General features: G+C 48.2%; 3 non-coding genes across 3 annotated transcripts; all 3 read right to left on the bottom strand.

The window, feature by feature from the left end:
• Positions 1 to 13,427: 13,427 nt before the first annotated feature.
• On the bottom strand, positions 13,428 to 13,546 carry LOC117393283 (5S ribosomal RNA). The gene has a single exon (XR_004543126.1). It is a non-coding gene; the product is annotated as a 5S ribosomal RNA (ribosomal RNA).
• Positions 13,547 to 18,510: 4,964 nt separating this feature from the next.
• Positions 18,511 to 18,629, bottom strand: LOC117393282 (5S ribosomal RNA). Its single transcript, XR_004543125.1, has one exon. It is a non-coding gene; the product is annotated as a 5S ribosomal RNA (ribosomal RNA).
• An 84-nt stretch (positions 18,630 to 18,713) lies between these two features.
• LOC117393285 (5S ribosomal RNA) lies at positions 18,714 to 18,832 on the bottom strand. Its single transcript, XR_004543127.1, has one exon. It is a non-coding gene; the product is annotated as a 5S ribosomal RNA (ribosomal RNA).
• Between the last annotated feature and the right edge of the window lie 391 nt (positions 18,833 to 19,223).

The raw sequence follows: 19,223 nt of genomic DNA on the forward strand, positions 1-19,223 counted from the left end.
AAATCTTTGGATTTTATGTCCCAGGAAATAACCAAAGTGGCAAAACAACAAACAACCCTGAAGGAACTAACAGATGAAATTAAACAACTGAAGACACTGATACAAGAAAAGGACAAGAAAATTCAACATTTGAGGACTTGGAACAATATTCTAGAATGGAGGATCTTTTGATTTCAGGTCTTAAAATCCAAAGCTCCTATGCCCAAGCTGCAGCAGGGGACAAAGGAGAAGGTAACCTGCTCACTCCTACCCAAAATCCTGGTTTGTCTCCCCTAGAACATCAAGTCATAAAGTTCTTTGAAAGCAAGGATATCCCAATAGACAGCAAGATCATTGCGGCATGTCACACACTGCCGCAGAGAAATGATAAAAAGCCTAACATTATCATTTGCTTTGCCAATCGAAAGAACAATTAGAAGTCTCCCCAGTTACACCTCATTTAAATTACAGTTAAAGAAATGGTTAACTGAAATCAGCCTTGTCATCACTAACATCCACCTCTCGATGCTCCTGTCTCCATCCTGCCTCTGTTTGAGTTTTGTTGTATGTCTGTTTGTGTCTGTGTGTGTGTGCAGACAATGGTATGTTGTGCTTGTGGCTGAAAATGAATGTATGTGGCTGAATGTGGTTTTATGACTATAAGAATGGAGTTGTATGCGACTGTATGTAAGAATGATTTTAGAGTGTAAATAATAACCTTGTTTTTATTCTGCTGTATTTTATTTCCTACAGGTTGACATTTTACACCTGTCCCGGGACTACGAATGAAAAATAGCCCTCGGGCTAATTCTGGCATATTTACATGCAAATGTTTATTAATGTGCTTTGTTCCTGAAATAAATAAATAAAAATAAAAACAAAATGGAAGTGCTGAGGAATGCCAGAAAATTGGTACAGGTACAGGTGTTTATGTGAATGAAAACCTGGCCAGAAGAAATGCTGAAATAGCAAGACAAGCAAGAATGTTAAAGAAAGAAAAGAAGATTCAAGACACCTGAACGAGAAACTGCTAAATTATGATCAAACTGAATGGACCTCCTGAACAGGCCTGGGTGATTGTTATAAAGGATATCAAAGAGCTTGAACAATACAAATGATTCAATTTAGAAATGGATACATTAAAATGAGAAGATGGGACAATGACAAAGATTTGGATTTATAATGGATCCAGATGGATTTAATCCAACTACAACAAAGAAAGAATAGATACAGATTATTTGAACTATGAACATTTTCAGTTAAAATCATTTGTCTATACAGAGTATAAACCATAAAGACACAGAATGACCTCGATCCAGAGAATAACTTTTATACAAAAATAAAAAAAAACACAAGGTGAATATTACACAGAGGACCAATTTGAGTCGCAAATAAGTACAAGATTCCCTATCTGTTATACATTTTAACTGTAGAAGCCTAAATGCAAATTTTTCAACAATTCTACACTGCTTGAAAAAAAAAAACAAAAACAAAACAATTCTCTGCTATAGCAATTTCTGAGACATGGCTGTTTGAGGATCAATGCCCCCAGTTTCAGATTGGAGGCTATAACATGTTTTTCATAAGTAGAACTTTTCAAAAAGGTAGTGGTGTAGCTTTATATGTTGATAAAAATTTGACAAGTAACCTGGCCTTGCAGTCCAGTCCAGTACTGTACTTGCTAATGCCCTGGATGGTAGAGTTTTAGGCACCATAACACATCGCACTGTCCCTGTTCACCTGTTACTGACTGGCAATCACGTTGAGACCATCCAGTCTCACGTCCTGAAAACACATCCTCGCCACCTGTAATCCTTGGTTTTCGAGGCTTCTCCGGCATAACCCCCATATCAACTGGTCTACCAGTTCCATTACTAAGTGGAGTCCATCCTGTCATCAGATCTGCCTCAACCAAACCAGTCCTGCAGTGCTATCACCTGACAACTCTGGTCCTCAACCAGACCTAACAGGTGTCCCTGAGGACCCCACTGCCGAATGTGAAACCATTCCATCTAATTCCCATAGAGCTGTCGCTTGCCCTGTTTGCCAGCCCGCTTGCCCTGCCCGCCAGCTCGCCCGCCCTGCTTCAGCTCACCGCCGAAGAACGGAGGCTCCTGTTTACCACACCGGTCATATGGTTTGGCCCTCCACCAGGGATCTTCCACTGCGAGTTGACTCCAAGAAGCTTGCACCAAGTTCATTGGGCTTTTAAAGCTGACAAATGGTTAACCCAGTTGACCCCTGGTTAACCCCTCATTCTGTTAACTTGTGTGATTCTGACCTGTTTGATAAGTTTTGACCCTCCTCCAGGGCCCCCTCCGGCTCTGGCTCTTCATTTTTGGGGACGTCAGGAGCCGTCCCTTGAGAGGGGGGTTCTGTCATAGTTATACCTGTTTTGCTTGTTTTTTTCCTCAGTCCGGCTCCGTTTTTCAGAGTGTTCCGGCCCTTCTTTTGTTACCTCCCTGGTTTCCCAGCAGCTGCCTTTCATTGTGTTAATCAGCTCAGGGTAGCCTATATATACTGCTTCTGTTCAGTTAGTTCTTGCTAGCTTGTTGAACAGACAAAAGCAACTATCAAGCCCTGTATCTATATTACCCAGCTGCATTTCTGAAATTCCTGAAAGTGTGTTTCTCTCAGTTTGAGTTGCTGTTCCTGAGTTTATTTCCCCAGCCTGTTTCCCCCTTTCTGAATTCCCAGTCTTGGATGAGATTTTCGTTGATATTAAATAAGACAGCTTTCCTCAGTTGTTAATTTATCTGATTTACCATATTCTGAATTACCTGTTAAAAGGACACCTTCTGTTGTAGTTTTGATTGCTCACTTTGTGTTGCATTTGAGTCCAGTTACCTGTGTGATACAAGCTATTTAAATCTAAATCCCAGCGAGCTCAGATTTCATACATTATAAAGCTACATATTTTGTTCGCATTGGAAATTATACTGTTTAAAAAGTTTGGTTTCTAATTTTGTTAATTTTGGACATTCTAAGTGTCATTTCAAATGAGTTGCATATGCAGTATGTAGCAGCCCCAGTGAAACAGCGCTGATGTACAATGAAAAGAAATAGCCTAAATAATGTTATATTGGTAAATGGTTGTTTTCAGGAATGGAGCAAAAATGTTTAAAATAAATTAATACACTTCTAAATTTTGAAATTGTGACCAGTAGTGGAAGAGCCCAGTCCACAGACGAGTTTCAGAGCCAGCAGGTCTTTCTTTGCTTTTAGTTCAGTTCATGTTTCTCAGTGACACAGCAGACATGTTTAGACAGTCTTTAGACAACAGCAGAAGCAGAGCCAGTCCAGGTCATGTGACCTTTCAGTTCAGAGCTGGAGAGATGCACCCAGAGAGCCACTGCACTCAGACCACGCTCACCCAGACACAACAGGCCAAAGACCCATCCCAAATCCACTTCAATCAAAACTAAAATCTATTCAAAGTCTATTCCAACTTGCATGGACAAGTTGTTCATTTTCACTTCAAAAAATGTGTAAACAGTTTGCAGAAGAAATCTGTATCTATAATTACAATATCCTAAAGTTAAAGTGAGGAATTGTCAATAATTATAAAGACAGTTTGAATTGTTTCCTTAAATTTCAGCATGACCTAATTAAACAAAATCTAAAGTTTATTTGAATGCTAAAATATATATATATATATATATATATTTTTTGCATTGTACAAAGCATCATCGACCGTGGCACTTTAACCATTGGTCTTGTATCATGTAGGTGTGGTTAAACTGAAGTTTGCTGGGATCATTTGGTAAATTCCTTTCATTTTAAACCGCTCACAGAGGAACCAATATGGGATAAAGTGTATTTATTCATCATTTATCATCGGTACAATTTTGTTTGACATTTTTGAATAAGGGTTCAGATTATATTTTATAACTATGCTTGTTTATGTGTTATGCGTCTACATTTCGTTCTTTAGCTTGATAGAGATAGTTACAAATCTGCTGAACTGCAGCTTTAATGGAGTCACAAGCAGCACTGACAGTTGTTACAATAATCTCTCATATTTTTAGACTGAATTATATTATGATATAATATAATAGTATAAAAATATAACAATATTTTAGTATAATATGTTGTCCTAACAAGCCTCCAATCTGCAACTCTCTCACCCACTTGTTTGCACACTTTTAAAAACTCTCCCTCTCGCACTCTTTAAACACTGTCTTGCTCAGTTTAAGAATTTTCCCATTACTTTACAAAACTTTCCTGTCACTTTACTATGTCTAATACAAGTCCGTCAGTCCATGTTTTTTTTTTTTGTCATAGTAGTAGTACAATTATGTTATTACATTGTCCATTTTGCTCCAGCACTACAATTCTGTCCATCTCTAAGTCTGATTTACACAACCTGTAGTTTGGGACTATTGGGAATGAAACTGTATGTATAACCTAATGTATGGATCCAAACCTTTCACCACACAGAGGTCCCCACCAGATCTGACCTTGTCCACCCAACGCAGAGGCCAAGATGTCTGTGCAGGGTGGGGGTTCTGGCAGGATATGTGTGATTTCAGTTTTAAAGACCCAACACTCCTAGACCCCAGGCTTCCACCTTTATTTTCTCCACTCCCAAATGCAGCCTATTCAGTCTGTGCTCCAGCCAATACTCCATGCGGTAAAAGCTAAAAATGAGAAGTCAGAGACCCAAGCCACCCACAGTGACCCCAAAAGAAGTTCTGGCCCCGCTAGTTTATCCAAATATTGCTCAGCTGAGTGGGCCCCAGACCCAGGGCTCCAAGCCCCCACGGTCCAACTATCTAGTCATAGGGTGTTTTTACACCCTCAGTAGACTAGGCTCTACTGTTGGCCAGAGTTTGACTCTGTCAGTCCACAGGGCCTAATGCCACTTGGTCCAACCAGTATTTCTAATATCGGCTCATTGATCTGCCTCTGTATGTTAGTAATTGTGCTTTATGTAACTTTACACATGCAAATACCCACTGGACTATATAGGCCCACCCAATTTAAAACTATTTTCCAAATTAGAGAGACTTACAGATTCATGTGACAGTGACAACCCAAATAATAAACTATGCAGAAATTGTATTAAAAAGGTTTTCTGCTGACCTTATTTTGAGGGCCCTGGTTGTCACCATCACAGTAATCAGACTCCACCTTGATATGCTCAAAAGTCCTCCAGACTGCTCCACACCGCTGAACACTTGCTCTTCTATCTTTTCTTACAATTCATTCACTGGCATACATCCAAATTCCTCACATTCTCTCACAAACTCTCCGTCCATGGTGTACTGTAATATTTCAACTCAGTGACACAAAACCTACACAATTACACAAAAACTCCACCTCAGACTGTTGCACCTGGCCTGGTATAAATCACTTAATCACACAAAAAATCTTTGGGGATTTCGCCATTCCTCCTTAAAACATTTGCTGAGGAACTGACCCCAGCATGGACACCTTTTGTTCCAGCTTTCAGCTGACACTAGACTGCTTTTTTCCACATAGTTGGAATCAATTATTATTCCTGTACCAAAAAAAACCTTCAAAGGAAAACAATGACTTCAGACCAGTGGCTTTAACATCAGTGAATATGAAAGCATACGCATTATGGTTGGTTTCTTAAAGAGGGACGTGAAAGATCATTTAGACCCTTACCAATTTGCATATAATGATAACAGACGCACTGACGATGCTCTTATTACAACTTCACACTTAGTTCTAAAGCATTTCGAAAACCCCTCCTCATATGCTAGAATATTATTTATGGACTTCAGTTCAGCTTTCAATACTATTTTACCTAATGTTTTAATTAACAAACTGTTGCAGATGGGTGTTAACCACTATATTGCTAACTGGTATCTTGCTTTTCTCACAACAAGAAGTTAAAATTAATTCTACACTATCTGACATCCAGGTTATATTTACGGGGGTCCCCCAAGGTTTTGTGTGTTCGCCTCTCTTCTTCACACTTTACACAAATGACTGCAAAAGCAAGCAAGCAATCAAAGAATTACATACTAAAAATTTTCATACTAAAAAATGATCATGTTGTTGTCCATTGTCCTGGGGGCGGGATCAAAAATGGAGGACGAGCTGTCCTTCGGGGTTAATGGTGATGAGGGTATTGTGGGGAAGCAAAGTCCTGTTGAAGCGGTGGGGGACGGCCATGTGGAGGTGTATGAGGTGGGTGGTGAAGAGAGTCCAAAGGGGGGCGGTGCGCTGTCGGTGAAGGTGGATGTTTCGAACGTGATAGATGGTGTACCGGGCTATTGACATTAGGAGTCTGATGAGGGGAAGGTTGGGTCTGGGAGAGTGATCAGGTGGACGGTCGGGTGGACGATGGTGGTGACGGTGGTCTGGGGTGCGCTGGCCGCTGACCCGGTGTGAGAGCTGGCCCGCGGGGACCGTGCGTAAGCACAGCGCTCGCTTCTCGGGCGCGCGCTGCCTCCGCTCTGTCCTGCTCCGCTCTGCCTCGCTCTGCTCCGCTGCCCTGAGACAGGGAGCGCGCTCTCGTGGGCAACTCGCCCCTCGGTCTACCCCGCACGATGCTTTCCAGTCTGGGAATGCGTCCCGTTGCCAGGGACGCTTCCCCCGCTTCAGAGGTAACGCGCTGAATGTCCTCAGCGCGCACCCTCCTCCCCGGTTCGACTGCGGCCGCCTGGGCATTGGGAGTAAGGCTGCACGCAGCCTCCTCCCCCCGCTCGAGGGTACGGCGTGGGTCAGCGGCCCCACCCGCCCCTACCACGGGCGCCTCCGCGCTCGCCAGCTGGTTTTCTGGCTCCGCTGACAGACTCTGAGCCTCCTCCTCTCCCGCTCCAGCTCCGCGGAGCGCGGGCACGAGCCCCGCCGGGGGCTCCTGCTCGCTCTCCGCGGGGGCCGGGGTGCTCTCCTCTCCCTTCCTCAATGCCTCCCTGAGGGCCTCGACAGCCTCCTCTTCCCGGCACGCGCACAAATGGGAGAACATGCGGCATTCCCTACACTTAGGCGCCCTAGGCTCGGTGCACTCCCGCGCGTAGTGGCCCTGTCCTCCGCAGTTCCTACACAGAAAATCCGGACAGTCACGAAACACATGATCGGGCCGCAAACACCCCCTACACACCCTTACCTGTCTATCATGCAGCACCCTGAAGTACTCAGGGCCCGCAGCGGTGTTAAATCTGACGGAGTAAGGCAGAGACTGCACGGTGTCGGTGAATCTTACCCGCACGAATCTGGTGCCGTCCGCCACGTCCGTCCCAGGCCACATTCTCCTCCGCACCTCAGAGACTGCGGAGACTCCCCAGGAGAGGAGCTTCGCCACGATCTCCTCATCCTCGATGTACGCCGGCAGCCCCATGAAGGAGACGACCAGCTCGTCCGTGTTTATGTCCCTTCCGTGCACTCTGGTCTCCCCCACACGGAAGCCATCCAGTAGGCGCCCCTTGGCCTGCGCCGTCGTCACCGTCAGCTCGTACTTTTCCTTATTAATCTGCCGGAACGCCACTACGTTACCACCCACGCTCTTCGCGGCTCTCAGCAGGACCATCGGCGGGACCTCCTTCCCATCACACTCCAGGAATATTGTTAACTCTTTCTCATATTTTTGTGTCGTTCTCCTCGTTGGGGCTGGTTCTGGGGCCTTGGTCTTGTCCGGTGCAGGGGTCGTTGCCGTGTTGTCCGTCCGCGGAGGTAGGGGAGGGGGGTGCGTTTGCTCCATGGCGGAGCAAACGACGCAGGAGGGGGGGAAAACCTTCCCAAAAGTTGGAGGGGAAGGGTCCCGAAAAAAGAAAAATAAAAATAACAAAAAAGGGTTGAAGAAGATTCTAAAGTCCCGGGACTGGGAGCTCCTGTTGCCTTCTGCCACGTAGCACTCGCAAACCACGCCCACTTGTGCGCATGCGCACGTCGGTATGGCCGTAAGCGAGAGTATGCACAACTAAATCCCTAGTTAAAGCAGTAACACCACTTTTTTTTTTTTTTTTTTTTTTTTTTTTTTAACAGTTTGAATAGAAATCAAAGAAAAAGCTTACAGCACCTGGTATTCCCAGGCAGTCTCCCATCCAAGTACTAACCAGGCCCGAACTTGATTAGCTTCCGAGATCAGACGAGATCGGGCATACGCACGTTTTTTTTTTTTTTTTTGTCTTTTATTATCAAAAATAGCATTTTTACAAAATAAAAGCACAGTGCACGTACAAGAACACATTAGGTTATGTGGGGGGGGACGTGGGGAAGGGAAAAACACATGAGGGAAGTGGGTAAAACATGAGAGAAATAATAAATGTGTGCATACATTGCAAGACAGGTAACATTAGGGCATTTGGGGGGGGGGGGGGGGGTAAGGTAGGAGACATGAGGGGCTGGGGCAGACGAGGACATTAGTGAGCAAATGTTAAACATTATAAATCCCATTGAACATCTAGATCCATGATTGTGTTGTTGTCCATTGTCCTGGGGGGGGGGGGTTGATGGTGATGAGGGTGTTGCGGGGAAGAAGGGTCCTATTGAAGCGGTGGGGAACGGCCATGTGGAGGTGTCTGAGGTGGGTGGTGAGGTGGGTGGTGAAAAGAGTCCAAAGGGGGGCGGTGCGCTGTCGGTGGAGGTGGATGTTCCGAACGTGGTAGATGGTGTACCGGGCTATGGACATTAGGAGTCTGATGAGGGGAAGGTTGGGTCTGGAGGAATGATCAGGTGGAGGGTCGGGTGGACGATCGGGTGGACGATGGTGGTGACGGTGATCTGGGGTGCGGTGGTCTGTGGTGCGGTGGTCTGGGGTGCGGTGGTCTGGGGTCCGGAGATTTGGGGTGCGATGATCTGGAGAGCGGTGGTCTGGGGTGCGCTGGTCTGGGGTGCGCTGGTCTGGGGTGCGCTGGTCTGGGGTGCGTTGGTCCGGCGGGTGTCCCGGAGTGTGATGGGGGAACGCACGGTTCTCCGCTCGATGGTCCAGGCGATGGTTGGCCGGGGCAGCTGAGGCGGCTGGGGCGGTGGAGGCTGGGCCGTAGTGGGTCCCGGCGACGAGCTAACGGTTGGCGGCGGCGACAGGGCGATGGTCGGCCCCGGGGCGCCCCCTTCCGGCCCCAAACAGGAGAGACCAGCGCACCTGGTCGTCCCCTCCGAGGGCAGCCGGCGGTGGGAGACTCCAGTTCAGCCTCCGGGCGAGGAGGTCCTGGACCCGGACCCAGAAGCGGCGGGCGGCACCACATTCGAGAAATAGATGTTCTAAAGTCTCGGGGGATTCACCGCACACCGGGCAGTCTCTGACGAACTCCGCCGGATTAATGACGTGTAACTGTATGCATGTGTAGATCAGTCTGTGTTTCAATTTGAATTCGAAATTACCGACTATGTGTGGTGTAAACCATTCGAATGTGTAGGCCTAGATGGATGCGATGTCGTGCGTTGGGAATGTCTGTGACCATTTGTGTTCTGCCGCGGGGCGTCTGAAGACTCCAGGGAGCAGCACTCTATAACAGGTTCGGGTGTTCATCTCGGTCAGCTTCCTCTACACGGTCCCTCCCACCCAGACGTGGAAGTCGAAGCCGGCGGCGGGGGTTTCGCGTCCCCCCGCCCCCGGCCCGGGGGTGTTCCCCCCAGGGGCCGGTGCCCCGTGAGGCGGCGCCCCCCCGGCTCCCGGGAGGGACCCCCACTTGACCTCCACGTTCAGGGCGAAGCGGAGGGCCATGTCGGAGACCGGGGCCCGTCGGAACGTTAGGCCGGCGGCCGCGAAGCGCCCCAGGACGACCCCTACGTCGAGGTCGCCCGTGGCGCCCGGCAGGTCGCCGACCCGGACGAACCCCGCTCTCTCAAAGTTCCCGCTCCTCATGTACTCCCGAGGGGCGGGCGGGCTGGACAGGAGGTCCGGGTTGAACCGCAGGGGGATGCTGGACAGCTGCTCGGTCGTGGCCGGCGCGGCGCTCGCCGAGGGGCGCGGCGCTCGCCGAGGGCCTCAGCGCTCGCCACGCCGTCCACGCCTCCCGTTCGAATGGGGGCAAGCCGTCCAGCATCGAAGGCGGCAGCATCTGGCAGAGCTTGTATATGCCCTGGCTGCCTTCCAGGCCCATGGCGTGGCCGAAAAAGGGCTTCCAGGGGGCGTGACAGAGGGGGTCCAGGAACTTGCGGACCAGTTTCAGTCGCAAAGCGTTCTTTTTTGTGACTAGGTCCACAAGTCCCAGACCCCCGCTGTCTTCGCCCCCCACGATCGTGTCGTGGGCCACCAGCGTCCTCTCCCCCCTCCAGAGGAAGCGGCCGACGGTCCTCCTCAGTCTGTTTGCGACGTCGCCCGGCAGGTGGAGCACCGTCAGTGCGTGCACCAGCGTGGACATGCAGAGGGCGTTAACGACCAGCACCTTCCCTTTTTTATTGAGCGCCCTGAGGTTCCAGAGCGAGATGGTCTGCCTGCCCGATCTTCAGCAGGGATTTCTCCCACTGCTTCTCGGCGCAGACCACCTCGTCTTTCCCCATCAGGACGCCCAGCACCCTGTACTGGTCAGCCGCCCTCCGCATGTCCACGCTGAGGCGTGCCGGGGCGACGTCGCCGCAGAACGACACCGATGTTTTGGCCCAATTGACCTCTCCGCCCGAGGCTAGGCAGTAGACGCCTAGCTCGTGGAGAGCCGCTTCCAGGCTCCCCACATCTCGGGCGAAGAGGTTGGTGTCGTCTGCGTACTGGATGACCCTCAGCTCACTTCCGGAGGGAGAGACGATGCCATGGGCGTGGGGGTTCTTCTTGATAAGTGCAGCCAGGGGCTCCGCCACGATGCTGTACAGAAGAGAGGAGAGGGGACAGCCCTGCCTCACCGATCTGCTTAGCGGGAAGGTGTCAGTCAGCGAACCATTGCACTTCACTCTCGACCGGGCGTTTTGATAGAGTAATTGTATCCATGAAATGAATGTGTCGCCAAACCCGAACTGCCGCAAGACGTCCCACAGGAACGAGTGTTCGACCCTGTCGAACGCCTTGCGGAAGTCCACGCTGACGTGTATCCCCCCCGTGCGGTGCATGTGTCTGATAAGGTATTTGTTGGTGAGAATGTTGTCAGCGATGTCCCGGTGTGGAATGCTGTATGATTGGGTCGGGCTGATGACGGACGCGATGACTAATCTAAGACGGTTGGCGAGAATTTTGGCGAGTATTTTGTAATCTGTGTTGAGTAGTGAAATGGGTCTATAATTTTCCAAGTCTAATTTGCTGTCCTTCTTGTGTAGTAATGTGATGACGCTGGTGCAAAATGATGCGGAGACGCGGTTTTCGGATTGCATCTGTGTGTACAGTGACTGCAGTATGGGCGCGATGCGGTAAGCGAAGGTCTTGTAAAACTCACTCGTGAGACCATCCTGACCGGGGCTCTTGTTATTGTTTAGCCCTTTGATGGCTTCCCGGACCTCCGCGACGGTTATGGGCCCGTCGCAGAGGTCGCGGTCGCCCTCGGTCAGTCTGGCCTCAAGAGCGCTTATGGCGGTGTGGGTGGCTTGTGACGATGTACCTTGCGCACGAAACAACTCGGAGTAAAAAGTTTGAATTGTCTCGAGCAAAGTACAATGGTCCGCTGAGGTGACACCTGCAGAATCGGTGAGTTCCTGGATGAAGAGTTTCCCTTGTTTCCTCTTCTCCAGGCCAAAAAAAGAAGGCTGTTCCCCTCTCTCCCTCCACTGTGTATCTCACCTTGGCCCTGAGAACGGCCCCCTTGCTCTTCTCCAGCTCCAGGGCCTCCAGACGGGCCCTGAGCTGGAGAAGCTCAGGGTCAACCAGGCCCTCCTGAGAAGCCGCACCCGCACAGATGTGTTGGATGTGCTGGCGCAGGGTGTTCTCCTCGACGCTCTCGAGCCATTTTTTGTGTTTGCTGTAGTTTATTGTTGCTTTTTTTATTCTTGCTTTTGCATTTTCCCACCAGTCTATTGTATTGTTTGTTACCGTTTTTTCGTCCTCGAGAGCGTCGAGGAGCCTGTCCAGCTTCTTTTGATATTTTTCCTCGGGGAGTACAGAGTTGTTGAGAACCCATAGCCCTCCGTTCCGCCTCCCCCCCGTGAGGGAGAAGCTAACCGAGAGCAGTGAGTGATCGCTGACGCCCGTCCACGTGTACTCGGCCCTGTCCAGATTTCTGAGCAGGCACCCAGAGGAGAAGCACATGTCTAGCCTGGACTGTTTCAGTACACCCTGAACGACCTGCCTTCTCGAGAAGGCCCTGGTCCTTGGGTGTAGCACGCGCCATATTTCAGTTAAATTGAGGGTGTGAGTTAGTTGTGTGAGAAGGGATCTGCTGGGGTCGTTGTTGAATTGGTTATTACAAGATATGTCGTATTTTGTTAGTGCTGTGTTGAAGTCTCCTATAATGATGGTTTTATTGTTGATGTATAGGGATAAGTTGGTGAAGAAAATTTTCCTGTCTGGTATGTTGTTAGGCGCGTGCACATTTATTAACCGAAAGGCCAGGGCCTCCTCGAAGTCCAGGACTAGCATGTTTCCCCCCGGGTCTGCGTGGACAAGGCTGGGCCGGCCCGCGAAGCCAGGCTTCACGAGCACGGCCACCCCGCGGGAGCGCCCCGGTCCCAGAGCGCAGTGCAGGGGGCCCACGTGGGCCGCTCTCGCCATCTGTGCACATGCCGGGTCCCACCACGTTTCCTGTATGCACAGAATGTCCCAGGGAGCAGCCTGGAACACTCTGTGCATACGTGCCTGCCCTCTGAGACCCCCAGCGTTGACAGAGAGGAGGGAGAGGCGTGACATGGCGCACGAGAGGAGGGAGATGTCGCCTGAGGTCTATTTTGCTTTTTTATGTTTACTTTTCCGCGCCTCTGCGTCGTTCAGGCGCTTTCTGACCTCAGGCGTGCTGAAATCCATAAACTCAGAGTCGTCAGCGGTCTCATTAAAGGCGACAGTGCCGGGGGTGGGGGCTGGTGTGAGAGCTGGCCCGCGGGGACCGCGCGTAAGCACAGCGCTCGCTTCTCGGGCGCGCGCTGCCTCCGCTCTGTCCTGCTCCGCTCTGCCTCGCTCTGCTCCGCTGCCCTGAGACAGGGAGCGCGCTCTCGTGGGCAACTCGCCCCTCGGTCTACCCCGCACGATGCTTTCCAGTCTGGGAATGCGTCCCGTTGCCAGGGACGCTTCCCCCGCTTCAGAGGTAACGCGCTGAATCTCCTCAGCGCGCACCCTCCTCCCCGGTTCGACTGCGGCCGCCTGGGCATTGGGAGTAAGGCTGCACGCAGCCTCCTCCCCCCGCTCGAGGGTACGGCGTGGGTCAGCGGCCCCACCCGCCCCTACCACGGGCGCCTCCGCGCTCGCCAGCTGGTTTTCTGGCTCCGCTGACAGACTCTGAGCCTCCTCCTCTCCCGCTCCAGCTCCGCGGAGCGCGGGCACGAGCCCCGCCGGGGGCTCCTGCTCGCTCTCCGCGGGGGCTGGGGTGCTCTCCTCTCCCTTCCCCAATGCCTCCCTGAGGGCCTCGACAGCCTCCTCTTCCCGGCACGCGCACAAATGGGATCAAAGAAATCAAAGAAAAAGCTTACAGCACCTGGTATTCCCAGGCAGTCTCCCATCCAAGTACTAACCAGGCCCGAACTTGATTAGCTTCCGAGATCAGACGAGATCGGGCATACGCACGTCGGTATGGCCGTAAGCGAGAGTATGCACAACTAAATCCCTAGTTAAAAGCAGTAGGCAAGGCAAGGCAAGGCAAGTTTATTTGTATAGCACAATTCGTACACAAGGTAATTCAAAGTGCTTTACAGAATAAGAAAGACATTAAAATCACACAAATCAAACATAAATAATCACAAATAATCATCATAAAATCAACATTAAAAGAGAAGAGTGCAGAATAAAAACCTGTCAGTCATATGCACAGCTAAACAGAACTGTTTTGAGTCTGGATTTAAACATTGTCAAAGTAGAGGCCTGTCTCACATCTTCAGGAAGACTGTTCCAAGTTTTAGCTGCATAAAATTTAAACGCTGATTCCCCATGTTTAGTCCTGACTCTGGGCACCAGCAGGAGGCCGATCCCTGAAGTCCTCAAATTGCGAGATGGTTCATATGGCACTAACATGTCGGAGATATACTTTGGACTTAGGCCATGGAGAGACTTATACACAAGCAGAGCTGCTTTAAAGTCTATTCTTTGAGCTACAGGAAGCCAGTGCAGAGACCTGAGCACAGGACTTATGTGCTCATACTTCCTGGTTCTAGTCAGGACCCGAGCAGCAGCATTCTGGATGTACTGCAGCTGTGTTAAGGCTCGTTTGGAGAGGCCAGTGAGCAGGCCGTTACAGTAGTCTAACCTACTGGAGACAAATGCATGGATAAGTCTCTCTAAGTCTGGCTTTGACAGTATACCTTTGATTTTTGCAATGTTTTTTAGATGGTAAAAAGCTGCAGATGTTATTGATTTGATGTGGCTGTTAAAGTTCAAGTCTGAGTCCATTATTACCCCTAGATTTCTAGCCTGATTTGAAGGTTTTAGAGAGAGAGACTGGAGGTGACTGCTGACACTTTCTCTATGTTTCTGTGGGCCAAAGATGATGACTTCAGTCTTATCTGAGTTTAGCAGAAGAAAGTTGTTTTGCATCCACACACTGATCTGTTGGATGCAGTGGCAGAGTGAATCCACTGGTCCATATTCACCTGCTCCCAGTGAGACATAGATCTGAGTGTCATCTGCATAGTTGTGGTAAGACACATTATTGCTGCGTATTAACTGGCCTAATGGCAGCATGTAGAGATTGAACAGCAGGGGTCCCAGGATTGAACCCTGGGGCACCCCACAGGTCAGTGACATTTTATCTGATATACATTTTCCAATTTCAACAAAGTACTCCCTGTTTTCTAAATAGGACTTGAACCAGTTTAGTGCCGTACCAGAGATGCCCACCCAGTCCTCCAGTCTCTGTAAGAGGATCCCATGATCAACAGTGTCAAAAGCAGCACTCAGATCTAACAGGATCAAGACTGAGACTTTGCCTGCATCAGTGTTCAGGCGGATGTCATTTGTCACCTTGATAAGAGCAGTCTCAGTGCTGTGGTGGGGTCTAAAACCTGATTGGAAAACATCAAAGGAGTTGTTCATTTCAAGGAAGTTAATAAGCTGTTGGTAAACAACTTTTTCAAGGACTTTGCCTAAAAATGGCAGATTTGAGATTGGTCGATAATTGTTCAATATTGTGGCATCAAGACTGCTCTTCTTTAGGAGAGGCTTGATAACCGCAGTTTTCAAAGCACTTGGGAATGTTCCAGATTGAAGTGACATATTAACTATGTGAGTGAGTGGTGACAGCAAACTGTTGAGCACAGACTTTAAAAATTTAGTGGGTAGCACATCGAGGCAGCATGTAGATGAACTCAGACTGGTGACAATCTCTTGGACAGTTTTATCAGTTACAGGTGTAAAGTGAGTCAGCTCTAAGTGTCTAGGTGGGTGCTGGGTTGTTATTTGTGTTGTGGAATTTATGGCATTTTTAATACCCTGAACCTTGTCATTAAAGAATACTGCAAACTCATTGCACTTAGATGTGGAAATTAGTTCTAACGGCAGTGGAGCTGGGGGGTTTGTTAATCTGTTTACCGTTGCAAACAGGATACGAGAGTTGTTACTACAACTTCCAATAATGTCAGAAAAATACCTTTGCCTTGTTCTACATAAACTGTGGTTGTACATGTGCATCTTTTCTCTGTAAATTTCATAATGAACCTGGAGCTTTGACTTGCGCCATTCCCGCTCGGCCCTCCGGCACTCCCTTTTCTGTGCCCTGACCGAGTCATCATTCCTCCATGGCGCTTTCTGCTTATCTTTAACCATTTTAACCTTTATCGGGGCAATGGTGTCCAGAACATTCAAAACACTCGAAGTTACAGAGTTCAACAAATCATCAACATCAGAACATGAGGCATTTTCAAAGTGTATCATTTCCATGAACAGTGCACCTGTGTTATCATTTATGTGTCTCCTTCGAACAACTGCAGGACCAGCCGCTGGTTTGGGAATAACAGACATGTCAAAGAAGACACAGAAATGATCAGACAGAGCAACATCCACCACATTGACATTTGAAATATTTACTCCTTTTGTAATGAGCAGGTCCAAGGTGTGTCCTCTGTTGTGGGTGGGCTCGCTGACATGCTGAGTCAGGCCAAAGGTTTCAAGGACAGAACTGAGCTCTTTAGCGTTCCTGTCAAACACATTATCCACATGTACATTAAAATCACCTGTAATGACTAAACCATCAAAGTCTGTGCATATGACTGAAAGCATCTCAGTAAAATCATCAATAAAACTCAGACAGTGCTGGGGAGGTTTGTATATGACTAAGTAGAGTATGGAGGGGGATTGTTTTAGCTCCATTTTGAATGAAACATACTCAAAAGATGAAAACACTCCAAATGACAATCTGTGAGTAGCTAAACTATCTCTAAAAAATGCGCACACACCTCCACCTTTTTTGTTTACTCGTGTTTCAGATTCAAATTTGAAGTTGGGTGGAGTTGATTCCACTAGAATTGCATTACCTGTGTTTTTGTCGAGCCATGTTTCAGTTAAAAACAGTCAAGACTAAAAGAAGAAATAAAATCATTAATTAAAAAGGACTTGTTACATAAAGATCTGACATTGAGCACAGCAAGTTTCAGATTAGTTTCAGTAGGACTTGATGTTATCTTCTTACAGGGAATGTGAACTAAATGTCTCTGATTGGACAGTCTAACTGTCCTTCTGTTAATCAGTCTACGCGGTGTAACTGTAGATATAGCTCCATCACAGGGCCTCAGCATGATATTATCTTTATCATGACTGTATGTCCTGAGACAGCAGAGGCCCTGTGTGTCCTAGCTCTTGTTGATAACAGCTCTGGGGGAAGGCAGGGAAGGGCGAGGAGGGGGGAGTTTGGGTGAGGGACCAGGTGAATGAGCAGGGGGGAGTTTGGGTGAGGGACCAGGTGAGGGCCGAGGAGGCGGAGCAGGGGGGAGTTTGCGTGAAAGACGAGGGGGGATAGGTGGGTACGGGGAAGAGTTCAGCATAGTTGATGCCAGAACTCTTGATCGCTCTATATTAGGTGTGAGAGGAGCCATCTTAATTCCTGATCTGATGAGACTTTCTAGATGGTCGGGAAGGGCCATAGGTGAAGGTGGGGAGGAAAAGGAGAGTGAGGAGTCCCTAGAGGGAGTGGATGTAGCAAAGGGGACCCAGGGTTGGTCTGTGGGCAGGGGTGATTTGTTCTCTTGGGGAGGTGGTGGTGCAGCTGAATCCTTCGCTGGGGGAGATGGTTGTGCTGCTGGTGGTGACTCCTTCACTGGGGGAGGTGGTGGTTGTAGTTGTGGTGCTGCTGGTGGTGCTGACACATTGGCTTGGTCTGTGGTTGGTGCAGCAGGAATGCTTCTCTCATTCCTCTTTTCTCTCACTGGCCCAGGACCCTGTCCAGGCCGGTTTCTCAGAGCGTGGAGGAGGTTATCCGTCAACACTCTTACTCCACCTCTGCTCAGGTGCGGGCCATTTCCCTTGAACAGGTCCTCTCGTTTCCAGAAAAGATCAAAGTTCTCAATGTAGTGCAGTCCTCTGGCTGCACATTCGTTGAACAGCCATGTGTTCAGCTGAGTAAATTTGTTCATCTTCCTTCTGTCTATGGTAGGAAGAGGTCCACTGATGAAAGTCTTAACCTCCACTTTATCAAGCTCCTCAAATAATTCAATGAAATGCTTTTTCAAGATTTCAGTTTCATTCATTCTGGTGTCAACTGCACCCACGTGCACAATCAGCTGTTTAGCTCCTTGGTGTGTTGACAAAACTTTTGGGAGGAGTTTTGTAATCTCAGAGACAGTGTGACTGGGGTACGAGCAAGTTTGGATTCCTCTGTGAGTCACATCTCTGAAAGCACCGTCTCCTAGCAGCAGCGTATCTCTGACCTTGACGTTTGGCACAGACCGCCTGTCTGCCGCCGCTCTTTTGCCAACTTCATTGCTCTTGTTTTGCAACAAAAATCCATTTTCTGTTTGTATATTAACATCAACATCAGTCTGTGACAGTGGTAAAAATCTGTTTGTAAGTTGTATTTTGGGTGATGTAACTATATTAGCATTGTCTCTTATCACTTGTCGCGTTGGCTTGAAATTCTTGTCTTTACAAAGTTTTGGAAAAGACACCGTATCACTCAGGTTTAAGTTGAAAGTAGCAGATTTTTCACTCTCTTCTCTGAAAGTAACTGTGGGTTGCTTACCACTGGAGGTCACAGGAAGCGTTTGGTGAAGTCCTTTTTCAGATTCTAAAACAAATATCCGTGCTTGTAGCTCAATAATTTGTTGTTGATAGTTCCGACAGCGTTCGCAGAAAGAATTCCTTTTGTTTCTTCCCGCGGACATGTTGCTGGCTCGTCAAAACTTTTGTTAAAAAAAAAGTGAAAATGGTTTAAAAATCTTGGTCTACTTAAGAGAAAATCATAACTAAACAAATCTCCCAGCAATGGAAGAGGTAAAATGATTTAAAAAGCAAAGTAAGGAGGAAGCAGCAGGAGCAAGCAAGGTTTGCGTCTGCACTCTTCAGAAGCAGGAAGTAGAAAACACCACTTTTTTTTTTTTTACAGTTTGAATAGAAATCAAAGAAAAATCTTACAGCACCTGGTATTCCCAGGCAGTCTCCCATCCAAGTACTAACCAGGCCCGAACTTGATTAGCTTCCGAGATCAGACGAGATCGGGCATACGCACGTCGGTATGGCCGTAAGCGAGAATATGCACAACTAAATCCCTAGTTAAAAGCAGTAACACCACTTTTTTTTTTTTAACAGTTTGAATAGAAATCAAAGAAAAAGCTTACAGCACCTGGTATTCCCAGGCAGTCTCCCATCCAAGTACTAACCAGGCCCGAACTTGATTAGCTTCCGAGATCAGACGAGATCGGGCATACGCACGTCGGTATGGCCGTAAGCGAGAGTATGCACAACTAAATCCCTAGTTAAAAGCAGTAACACCACTTTTTTTTTTTTTTTTTTTTTTTTATTAACAGTTTGAATAGAAATCAAAGAAAAAGCTTACAGCACCTGGTATTCCCAGGCAGTCTCCCATCCAAGTACTAACCGGGCCCGAACTTGATTAGCTTCCGAGACATTATTATCATTAAAAATTATTACTGCAATAAGAATAATGTAAGAATGTTCGTTTCTATTGTAAGTGTCAAAGACCAAGAGACTGAAACGTAAAGTCAGAAGGGTTTAATGATCCACACAGGTAAAGTGAACAATGAAGCAACGGACTCTGAGGAAAGGACAGAAGAGAGTCCTGAGACGTGCACAAAATCTTGTGTTCCGGTACATTCCATAG

This window comes from Periophthalmus magnuspinnatus, chromosome 24 (assembly GCF_009829125.3).
Source record: "Periophthalmus magnuspinnatus isolate fPerMag1 chromosome 24, fPerMag1.2.pri, whole genome shotgun sequence".
NCBI classification, from domain to species: domain Eukaryota; kingdom Metazoa; phylum Chordata; class Actinopteri; order Gobiiformes; family Gobiidae; genus Periophthalmus; species Periophthalmus magnuspinnatus.